Genomic DNA, 12,416 nt, shown 5'->3' on the forward strand with positions numbered 1-12,416 from the left:
GAATAATGACATCAACTTGATACATGTTCTTATACTTGAAAAGCATGAAAACTATGCAGGATAAAAGAAAATGTGTCTCATGGGCTACATTAAATTTAAGTTTTTTACTATGTTGGTTCACCACTTGATGCCCAATGTCAAATTTGGTTACCGAGGCAAAACCAGTTGTGAACCACTGCTAAATAGTAACAGTGAATGCACATTAATACCTTTCGTAATGCTTTCTCTCTCTCTCCAAAACAGAGTAACTAATAGAATAACCATGCAAAAAGCCACCAGTGACTGATCTATGGTCAGTATTTACCTTCACACTACTGACACTGTCTTTTTTGTCTTTCTACAATGTCGCAAACTGAGTTGTGGTTGAAGTGTGAGTCAATTTAGGAGGTAAACTGGGCGGTTTTCATGTGTGTTTGTGAAATATCACACACGATAAAAAAAAGCAATTCATAAGCTTTCATGGAACTGAAACGAAATGTTGGCCATAACAAAGCTGACCACTCAGAAAGAAAGGCCTATATTCAGAAATACTGACTATATTCAGATTAAAAACAATCATAAATGGAGTAAATATGAAAATAATCTTTTTTTATTAAAGGAATGCTCTGGGTTCAAGCCAGCTTAAGCACAATTGATAGCATCCGTATAATTTTAATTACCACAGAAAATTAGTTTGTAAAAACAAGCAAAATTTGCATTTACAGTAATGCATTTACAGTGGAAGTCTATGGGGCAAGACAATGCACCTGGATAAATGTTAAAACACACTGTTTGGAAATTATACCCACAAGACTTATACAGTTAACATGAGATTAGTGTTTTACAAATTGCTCACTAACGATTTAAACTTTTCAATCTTTCAATGCGCACAATACATTGAGAAAACCAACCCGCAGGAATTACGTCATTAACAAATAACCAGAAGTTCATCCACCTAGTAAAGTAGTTCCACTTCTAAAAGGACATTTCAGAAAACTTTACAGCTCAAATAACATTTTTGTATGGAATAATTAATAGATGCACTTTTTTTATTATTATTTATTTGTTAAAACTCTCTGGAATATATTGCCGCATAGATTGCATTGTATGTGCATTTCTGTAAACATGATAATAGAAAGTATGTCACAGATGCCGTCAACAGAGCTTAACTTGTTTTGAACCTGGAAGATTCCTTTAATGAAATAGGGTATCTACACGTATAATGAACATACAGCAGGTTAAATATCAACAACTGACAACTATAAAAAAAGGTGTTAAAAAGTATGTTTACTTTGTTGCATAGCACAAAATCTGAACCAGCCGCTTAAAAACAAAACAAAAATCATGTGAATGAGCTACAGGATTGTGGTTTTAATGTGCACTTTAGCCTCCCATGGTGATTCATTGTTTCTGTTAGCATATACCGCACCGCTAGGTTGTTATACAGCCTTGAACACGTTCCACAATAATGTCAAACCATATTCAATTGTCCGGTTTGTGTTCCACCTCAATCCCTGTCATTGCTCAGTGGATTTGATGTCGAGTGGGAGGTTTTGTGACAAAGGTTAGCCAGGTGGCGTCTTCTAAACGAAGTGTAAATGTTTACAGATGTTATGGCTTGTTCACTTAGCATTATTAAGGGAATAGTTCAATCAAACATCAAAATTCTGTCATCCTCCTTTTGTTCCAAACCTTTAAGACTTACTTTATTCTGTGGAACACAAAAAGAGATGTTAGGCAGAATGTTAGCCTCAATTCTTAATTCAATATTTTATGTCACTATTTTGTCCTAATGATGACCTAGTTCAACCCAAGCCTGCCTGGATATCCCAAGAAGTGAGAAAGAACTTATTGGAGAGAGACAGGAACATTGTTTTTCTTGGGACAGCTGCAGCGAGCCGGTCCACACCGTCTGTATCAGATGTCCCCCCACACATCCTAATACAAATATTATGTGGCAGTTGCCATGGACACGGCCAGGCAACAGCTGGCTGGATTCACTTCACCTAAAACCTGTTCCTGTTGGCGCAACGCCAGGAACTGGAGCTTCATGCTGCTGAATAGGAGGCAAGCCATGGAATATTTGCACTTTGTTTTCATTTTTCATTTGGCTTTTCTCTTACGCCATCTCGAGATATCTGTTGCTCATGTACACTTCTTTATTTGAAAAAAATCTGCTTTTCATTGAGTTATTTTTATTTAAAAAAATTAAGAATAATAATAATTATATATATATATATATATATATATATATATATATATATATATATATATATAACATTTTATTTTTTGTTTAGTTTTTATGATCTTAAATATCGTTTTTTTTTTTTTGTCTTTTTTGTCTTTTTTTTGTCTAAAGGTTTATGCTTAGACGCTTGAAACTAGTTGACGAATAGAAATTGTGCCTATATGGATTTATTTACAAAACTATACAAAAAAGCAGCCAACAAGTGCCAGGAAACACCTCATGAAGTTGGTTGAGAGAAATGTACAGAGAAAAGGGTGGCTACTTGTATAAGAAGCTAAAATATAAGATAGTTTTGATTATTAGCATTTCTTGGTAATTATATGATTCATATACTTCCATTCAAGATATTTCATACTTTTGATGACTTTACTATTATTCTAAAATGTGACAAATAGTAAAAATAAAGAATGAGTAGATGTGTCCAAACGTTTGACTGGTAGTGTACATAAAATGTGTGTATTATACCCTATATATAAACTATAAAATAGGCTATACTGTATATTTCATCATATATTAAAGCCTACTTAGGCAATAAAATTGCAAACAGCAACTTGCGGCTATTTTTGAACTAACCACTGTAACTGTGCAAGTTAGTAACTAAACTAACAACATGGTACACCTCTGAATGTGTCTTCATCAGATACTCGTCATTCCTCAGCTGAAAAGAGTCCAAGAAAGAAATGGATTTGAGGAGGTACAAGAGTTTGTAACTGCAGAGCAGTTCGCTCAGTTCTCCCGGCTCCTATCTCGCGTGCAGGGTTCATGTTACGGTTATCGGAAGGAATCTACGAAAAAAGCGGAGCCAAGCGCATCTGCTCATCATCAGGACAGATTAACCTTGTCAAGTGGGGGTGTACCAGGAAGCAAAGGAGAGGGGGAGAGAGAGAGAGAAAAAAAATGAGAGAGAGAGAAATGGCTGGTGGGCAGGCAAGCTGGCCCCACAGCTAACTTAACACCATTGAGGCCTTTCCTAGCTCTTAATGGAGTGCCAACATGCATCTCCTTTTTCAGCCTCTCCTGTGCCATTACATGCACATATCCACACAAAACAACACACAAGCATTACTCCCTTTATTGCTCCCTTCGCAATACTCTCTGAGCATAGTATTTTTAGTTTTAGTCACTTTGAGGTTATCAGTTGACTTTATCGCTGTACATGTACATACTGTTAAGCTTAAATGTTACATTTTTAGAGTTATGACTTTTAGAGTAATTTAGCTGACATGTCAGCATGATCACACAGGAAATCAACATGTTATTTCAGAAAGCTCATGTACCCTAAAATCAACCCCATTCAGCTGAATTACTGACAAGCGGCATCAGACATTTTTGCATCAATTCAAGTGTAAACATTTCCAGCCTAGTCTAGAATGAACGTTGCTAATACTATATTTTTACCCACAGAGTTTCACATGCCACTTACTACGTTTTGCTGCAGTTTCCTGGTGAAATTAACAGTAGAGGCGCTTCAACAATTGTGCTTTTTATTCACTTTCACACAAATCACGGGCACTATGGCTGTTTATGACTTTATAAACACATATTTTTCACTCTATTACTCACACGCTGCTGTGTTATTATATCAAATCACTTTTACTCTAACGCATCATTTGAAAAACAACAAAAGTTTTAGGCTTTTATTATAGACCCACCTAAATTTACACACTTATTCCAACGTGATTAACTTCCGCTGTAGCTCATCAGACAGAGTGTTGGACTTTGGACTCGGAGATTGAGCCTCGAGCCCAGCCAAGGATGCTCAAAATGATAGTGCCAAAGAAGCCACACAAAATGACATGGTTGCTTCAGTAAATGTGCTTTCAATGTCAAATTTACTTTAAAAACAGTATCAGTTAGGTTTAGGTGTTGTTTTAGAGTAAGGATGTCTGTTTTGTTCACCTCTCATTTATATTTTAGGACATTATTGGTTTGGTTTAGGTGTTGGTTAAGGGTATGGATGTCTGTTTTGTTCACCTCTCTCTTATTTTTAAGGATACTATTAGTTAGGTTTAGGTTAAAGTTTTAGCTTAGGGGGGCTACATTTTACTTATTAAAACATCCATCTAATATTCATCTTAAAACCTTGTCTGATTACGACATCATTCCACTCGCTTTTGGCTTTTCCCCCTAAAATTACATTTTTACTCCACTAACGTTTAGATTTAGGGTTGGGTTTTGGGCTAGTGGGTAGAGTTAATAAAATACGCATTCCTGTTGACTGTTTAACATCATTTACAATAAAACTCGCTTTTGGCACCCCTCTGTAGACATTTCACCTGGAAACTGGAGCTCACACATGCCCATACATTCAACAACACTTCCAGCTTCGGCCACTGGGGGCAGTGATTCGAATTTCATTAAGCACAGACCGATTTCAGCAGCAGAAATTTCAACGTACTGTTGCCAAATTCACTGTGCGATCAGTATCTATTTTGTGCATTGCTCTCGCAACAGATGAAAACTTTCAAAAACAAGTCTAGAACATTTCTAATTTCGTGTGAACTCAGGCTTGATCTGTATTATACTAGTCAGTTTTGCAATCTAATCTTATTGATAACCATCTAAGGCACATAGAAAACGCTGTAAAATCTACGTAGGATATCATCGTAATTAATGTTGTAAATACTGTAAAATGTCAACAATTTTTTTTTTTAAGTATGTCAAACAATATGCAATATTTAAACGCCATTATGTTGCATTGCCACATGCCCTTTCCATGTTGCATGTTTAATTAAGCAAGACATTTTGAAAAAAAAAAAAATAATTCTTCAGTTTAGTATAATTATGTCAACTTTTGGCAGTTTGATCAAATAATGAATCAAGAAAGAGATAATAATGGCTGGCATTGCTTACGGTTCATTCACCACACTCGAAATGGATGGTCACTTTGAGCACAATGCACATTTTGAAAATCTAGCAGGTCATCCAGGAATGCTGTGCCTACAGATAAAATGTACATACTATGGCCAGTATACACACTGCAAAATAGTAAGAGTAGTATGCTAGGATGCTGTTCCGAGCAGACCAACTAACAGAAACATTTTCACCTTTAATCACATTTCACACCAAACTAAAGAATTCTTGCCAAAGTGATAGGATGACCCTGAGGTCAAAGTTGTTAAAACTCTGGCATGTGGAAGTGACCTCTACTGTCCTCTGTCAAGTGTTCAAAGCCTTTCGTGTCCTTAGAAATGAACATAAACTGAGTCTTTATCACTGGAAAATCTTCTAGGTGATTCATTAAATTGAACAGCTGCATGGCCTGTGATATCAGCCTAAATCATAAAACAATATATTTTTATTTGTTTGAAATAGCACGTTCTTCAATGGCTTTGAAAATAGCAATAGAGTCATGGTTTAACATATGGCTGGCGTTAGTTATTTTAAGACATGTCAGACAGAGCATATTATGAGACTACTGTAAACATGGACTTTGTGGCACAAGTATAACTAATTCAGTGGGATGTATGATTTATAAGCACGATGAGCTCCTCATATCTGTACACTTGTAGTTTCGAAAGCCGAAGTTATATTAGGGAAACAAGACTTGTTGTCTCATGGGGACATTGTTACAAGAGCTATATCTCAGTAACTATGAAATTTGGACAAATGTGTGTTGTCTCTACCAGTTGTTTTCTATGTTGGTTTCAAATGCCTGACTTAAACCAGTCATAAACTAGATTTATTTATTATTATTATTATTATTATATTCTCCAAGTTAAATTCTAATATATATTTTTTTTTAATAGCTGTAGCTATATACACAAACATACTGTGTGTGTATAAATACACACACTATACACACACACACACACATATATATATATATATATATATATATATATATATATATATATATATATATATATATATATATATACACACACACACACACACACACTGTATAAAGGTTTGGCAAATTTCAGTTTTTTAATTATTGTTTTATTGTTAAAACTATTGTTTGATGAATAGTTTTGCATTTCATAACTTTTTTATGGTTTCAATTTAGCTGAAAAGCAAGTTTAATGGCCGGTTCCATTGTGGCAACTTACCTTATATAGTGTGACAACATATCCTACTATGGGTAAACATGTGTTCATTAAACTGCATCTTTTTTTTTTCATGGGCAACAGCGGTGGAAATGGTTACATTTTCCAACATTTCCAAGTTTCCAATTTTTATTTTTTTTTTGTAGGCAAGAATATAAGGTATGTGTCTTTATAGAAATTGGCTTTCAAAAATAAACCTAGCCTGAAAAATATTCACTGGAGTAAAAGTGTGACACTGAGCCCCGTTTTCCCTTTACAGACCCCTTACTGACTCATAAAATCGAAATTCGCATTTTGCAAAAAAAAATCTCCCTCTGTTTGTAAAACCACATATCCTGGGAGATCCTGATTTACACTAACTTTGCTGATCTCCTGTGCAAGCTAAACAGTTTGTGGTTATATTTCAATGATCTAGAAAAGGCATGGTCATCTGTGCCAGAAAAATAAGTGAAAGCCAAGCCACTGTGGTGCTTTCCTTGCCCACTTGAAAAGCAGAGGATATGTTCTTCAATTTACTCCAGGGTTCCCTAAAGGTCCAAAAAGGCATAAAGGTGTCAGGGTTTTGTTGCAACAAGCAAATCTCCTGCTAACTGACTGCTAAACAACCACCAGCCAACATATCACATGGTGCAATGGAATTAAATTTATTTCAAAATGTGTATTCTGTTATTCATCTAGATGACACGTTTTGTTTCACCCATTTTTTTATTAAACACAGTGTTGAATGAAATGTAACGAAAGCCTCTTGCGAGAACCGTGTTGAAAAACGCAGGTGGAAGTTTTTTGAAGCATCTGACAGGCTGTTGACAACATACAAGAGAGGTGTGGCACCGTGCCATGCTGGCCTCCGGCGGCACTTACCCTCAACCCATCAACTGTGTGCAAACGCTCATGCTGTAATCAACACAAATACATAAAGAGAGAGAGAGAGAGAGAGAGTTTTGCATTAATGAATAACTGGGAAATCTTAGTAAATGTTTTGTAATGTAATCCTTTGTTTTGAAAGATAGAAAGAAAGAAAACCACCACAAAAATGGACCTCATCATGAAAATTATGTGACTGCGGCGTCATTTTTGCAAAATTATGTTATGTGGTTCCTCTACTCGTATCGCGGCACTTCTGAGGTGAAATGACCAATGTGTGGTGCTAAAATAGTTCAATTTTCTCCTAAACAGATGAGGTTTTTAAAGTTAACGCTCTATCGAGTTTAACATCAACAAACCTTACCTCCCAACCCTAAACCTGAACCCTAAACGATAGTGTCAAAAAAGCAAACGTGAGATGAAAAATGCAATTACTGAAGCAACCATGTCTTTCTGTGGTGCTTCTGTGACACTTTCAGCTTATGTGTTGACTCGCGATGTCCTCAGAAATCGTACCCCAGTCCTTTGCATTGCAAGTGCAACGCTCTGTTTGTTGAGCTGTCATGCAATTTGATCATCATAAAATAGCATTGTGTAAAGAACAGGGCGAAAAGTGTTTATGCCAAGACAAGAAGCACCACAAACTAAAATTGCTCCTATTTGTTGATTAAAATGGGAGCAATCTAGTCGCAACACATAGCTATTAATTAAAAAAAAAAAAAATAATAATTATCTCTTCCATTTAACGTTGTTTTTTGTTTTTTATCCTAGACCAGTCGTGACTGCGGTAAGTGATAGAACATATGGCAAATTTCTTCGTTTCGATTTCAGTTGTTAAAGAAAAAATATAACTGCACAACTCGTACTTTAAATGAGGCTGATAAGCCAAAACGTTGGTCAATAAATAAGCTTGTATTTAGAGTTGCGCAGTTATATGTTTTCCTTTATATATTTATGCCATAACTTACAACTTGAATTTATGGTGTATTTACTTAGTGTCTTTTTAATTAATTTTCAGTTGTGTCACGCTGGTTAGCCCTGTCCACAAAGAATTCTTCTTGGTTCAAAATCTTACGCCCTATAGCTATATTGTAAGCACTATATGTATTCTGATTGGTTGTGATTGCGTCACATTGCACAGTGTTTTTTGCTTTGTGTAGACATACACATTATTTGTCACTAGAAACTTCATGACGCAGCTGATTAGGACACAATGTAATGGGACGTTCACATCGACAGCTATGCAAACGCTAGAGGTCGGCAAGTTGCGGTACTCTTAGTTCAGATGAAACGCATTCTTGTGCTAAAAAAGCTAGTGGGATGGGTATTTTAAATTCCGGACGGGACCCCAATAATGTTACGACCCCATGGTCTAGGGGTGTAAGGGTGTAACACTAAATACATATTTAAAAATTACTTGTGTGCTGGAACAAATTACAACAAACAAGGGAAAATATGGTGCAATAATAAAGTTGTTTATTACATACAAAAAAGTGATGATAATAAATATAGCTACAAGTTGTAATGATTGGGGCCAAGTCCTAAACACATTCCAAAGAGCTCCGGCACAACAGAGTCACAATGTTTATACCAGCTAAAGTGGGTATCAAACCAAGGTTCACCCAGTCTTTGAACTGAAGTCCAGAGCTCTAGCCACTGTGCCACACAATCAACAAATCTGACTGACGTCAAAGAGACATTCTTGGTTGAGAGTATACAACTATTTCTGAGAAAATAGTTAGAGCTTAGTGTGTGTTTTTTTTTTTTTTATTGAAGCAGGAACTACTCAAAGTACAGTCTGTATTGTAGTAAGCACAATATGAAAACTCAGAGATCAACAGAAGTACACATTTTAAAAGTGCTCTTTCCTGGATTCAAACTCAACCTTTTGAGCAGCATGTTTAAAATAAAGTAATAATAATATAATAAATACATTTAGAAATTTTTCTCTGCCAATTTCAGAAAACTTAGGATAAGGAAGCAATCATACATTAAACGTTCTGTTTAAATTGACTAAGCATTATGACCACTATATGGTGCTGTCTCCAAACTGCTTATGTACCCTTAGGACATGATTTCGAAGACCCCTTCAAATTTTCATTCAAATCGGACAAAGTATTTGAACCCTCCTATGGTAATTTTTTACCGAAATACATTTATAAAATGCAATAAAAATGATTTCCTTTATCTGATCAGTACAAGACTTGGTGACTTTTCCTTAATTTGCCATCTGAACATCCAAACAAAATTGGGCTTGATTCAATAAGTCTATGTGGTCGTAAAAAAAACAAAACAAAAAAACAACACCTTTGGTATTCATGGTCAAAATCAGCCACAATGTAGAACAAAAAGACAGAAATTATAGGGTGAGACTCTAAAACATCCTCAGTGTAAAACACACACCCACTCATTCACACAAATACAAGAATGAACTGGTGAGACTTTAACAAAATGCTTTTTTATATATTTGTCAAATAAAACCAATAAATCAGCCACAATGCTAAACAGACACACTCAGAAATGAAGGGTTGAGACAATAACATACTCACAATGCAGAACACACACACACACACACAGGGCATAAATAAGTGGAGCTCTACAGCCATCTTTTGGTCATTGTTGTTTTCCAGCTGATGACAGCAATCTGACACACACACAGACACACACACACACACACGTTTGCTAAATACATTTTTACAATAGAAAGTTTGAAATTGCAAAATGTTTACTCTGATTCTTTTGTTTTATACTATATTATTGAAATTTCAGAATTTTGCAGTTCATTCTTGACATTATTATGCATTTACTCCGAGTTATTACATATTTATGTTTGAAATAAATTATTGGTAGAAAAATGCCTATTCTGTGTCTTCTCTTTGTAACACAGAGAAGGGGGGGGGGGCATTTTCATAGGGGGCACACTTATGATCTGAGACACAGAGATAGACCAAAACAATGTCCACACCACAATGCAAGACAACCCAGTCAGTAGTTATAATCAAAATAGACCGAGTTTTATAAAACACCTCAAACCAAAAAACACCATACAAACAAAATAGTCCAGCCTACAACATTTGCGATAAATAAATAAATTACACCACAGCTCATTTGCATTTATGTAAACATATAACCATATAAACATGCATCACCACATCAAAAGCTGTTCAATTATACAAGTAATATTTCTCAAAAAATTTCTTAACTTGTATGTGAAATTGCTATGGGATCTGGTTCAACTATCAAACCTTCATTTTAGCGGAAAACTGCAGGAACTTTCAGAGTGAAGTCATGTAAACAATAGCCTTTGAATTAGTGGTCGACTGAAATGGGTTTTTCAATGCCGATACTGATATCTAGAAAGCAAGATGGCCGATTTAAATGCAGATAAACAAAATACAATTTAACAACAGCAAATCAGATGCACACAAAATTTCTAAAGTGAAACAAATACTTATTATATGCAAAATGTACTAAATTTTGCATAAACTTGAAAAGTAAAAACCTTGAAAAAAGAAAGTGTTGACTATTCATTTGTGACGCTCCTGTTCTACCCGCTCCGTACGGGACTGGAAACGGCATCTCCTGCATGGGAGGTGGGTGCGCTAACAAGGAGGCTAAAGGCTACAGCCTCTAGCGTCAGTCGCTAGTGCACCTCTTGAGTTCAGGAGAGTGATGTTTATACACATTGCACAGCTATCTATCAGCCGGCCACCATTACACTCACCCCCCTAAACCTCACTCCCATTTGGGTCACGGCACATTTGTGACACTCCTGTTCTACCCGCTCCGTACGGGACTCAAACCAGTGTCTCTGGCATGGGAGGCGGGAGCGCTAATAAGGAGGCTAAAGGCTACAGCCTCTAGCGTCAGTCGCTAGTGCCCCTCTTGAGGTCAGGAGAGTGATGTTTATACACATTGCACAACTATCTATCAGCTGGCCACCGTTACACTCACCCCCCTAAACCTCACTCCCATTCGGGTCACGCACCATTGTGACACTCCTGTTCTACCCGCTCCGTACGGGACTCGAACCGGCATCTCCGGCATGGGAGGTGGGTGCGCTAACAAAGAGGCTAAAGGCTCTAGCATCAGTCGCTAGTGCACCTCTTGAGGTCAGGAGAGTGACCGGAGTGGCCACCGTTACACATTGACAAACAAATTAATAGATTTTGAAACTGACACAAAGGAATGTTAACACTTCTGTTAATCGACCAAGCTAATGGTTATTGGCCAATGCCGATAATCACAAGCATCGCAAATATCGACTGAATAATCGGCCAGGCCGATATATCGGTCTATCACTACTTTGGATGAGCACCTCATTTCACATATGGTGAAATCTGCTCTTCTGTCCACAAAAACCTGGTGTCATAGGGTTGTAAATTGTAGTGGCCAATTAATGTGAATCTGGAGTGCTGCATAAGGTCATATCTTGATTTTGATTTTATTTTGATGAGCCTTACACAAAGCAATAGAAAGACTTGTTTTTAATTATATAGCGGAGTGCCGCTGCTAAAAAGTGGTGTAGTGATGATTCATACTTACGTCGATTAAAAACACGAGTCGATATAATAAACATTTTAAACAGCGCAGAAGGACGCAAAAAACGTGTTAGATGAAATGGCCCCCAACTCGACTGCAGCTTTGATAGTGTTCAGTCCACTGACGTGCACAGAACGAGGGCTACAGGGGTGCAAGACCCTGCCCCTTTTGTTCACAAATCTAAAGGTGCCCTTTTAAGTGAAGGTGTCTTTAAGAGCGTGGAGATGTTCACTGGTTCAGTTTCATATTTGCATGAAGTTGAACTCGCTTCAGCTTCGTCACTTCGGCAATAATTTCTGTTGCTTACGTCACCTTAAATCACCAGTTCTCACTGAAAATGAAATGCATCCGGTCACTTTGAAGATACAAATAAATCGCTGTCAGTATGAACACGTTAATCTTGAGGGTCCTGCAATTCAGAGTGAACAGACAAAACACACACCCAGACAGTGGTTTGGAGTGCAGGTTGAGACCAGCCCCTCACATTCCTATCCATACCTGTGCCGGCTGCAGAGTGACTGGAGGTGTATCGGAGCTTAAGAAAGCCACTATTTACCCACTGGGCCGAAAAGCCTCGAGGAGGAGGAGGAGGAGGAGAGGCCACTGGGTGCATTACTCGTGTTGGACGTGGCGAGAAACACAAAAAGGTCCTGGAAATGCTGCCAACAGCAATTGTCAGCATGGCCCTTGCGCTCAAACTCACAGTGCAGTTCACACACGTTCATTCACTTTTT

This window comes from Myxocyprinus asiaticus, chromosome 7, assembly GCF_019703515.2.
Source record: "Myxocyprinus asiaticus isolate MX2 ecotype Aquarium Trade chromosome 7, UBuf_Myxa_2, whole genome shotgun sequence".
Classification (NCBI taxonomy): Eukaryota; Metazoa; Chordata; class Actinopteri; order Cypriniformes; family Catostomidae; genus Myxocyprinus; species Myxocyprinus asiaticus.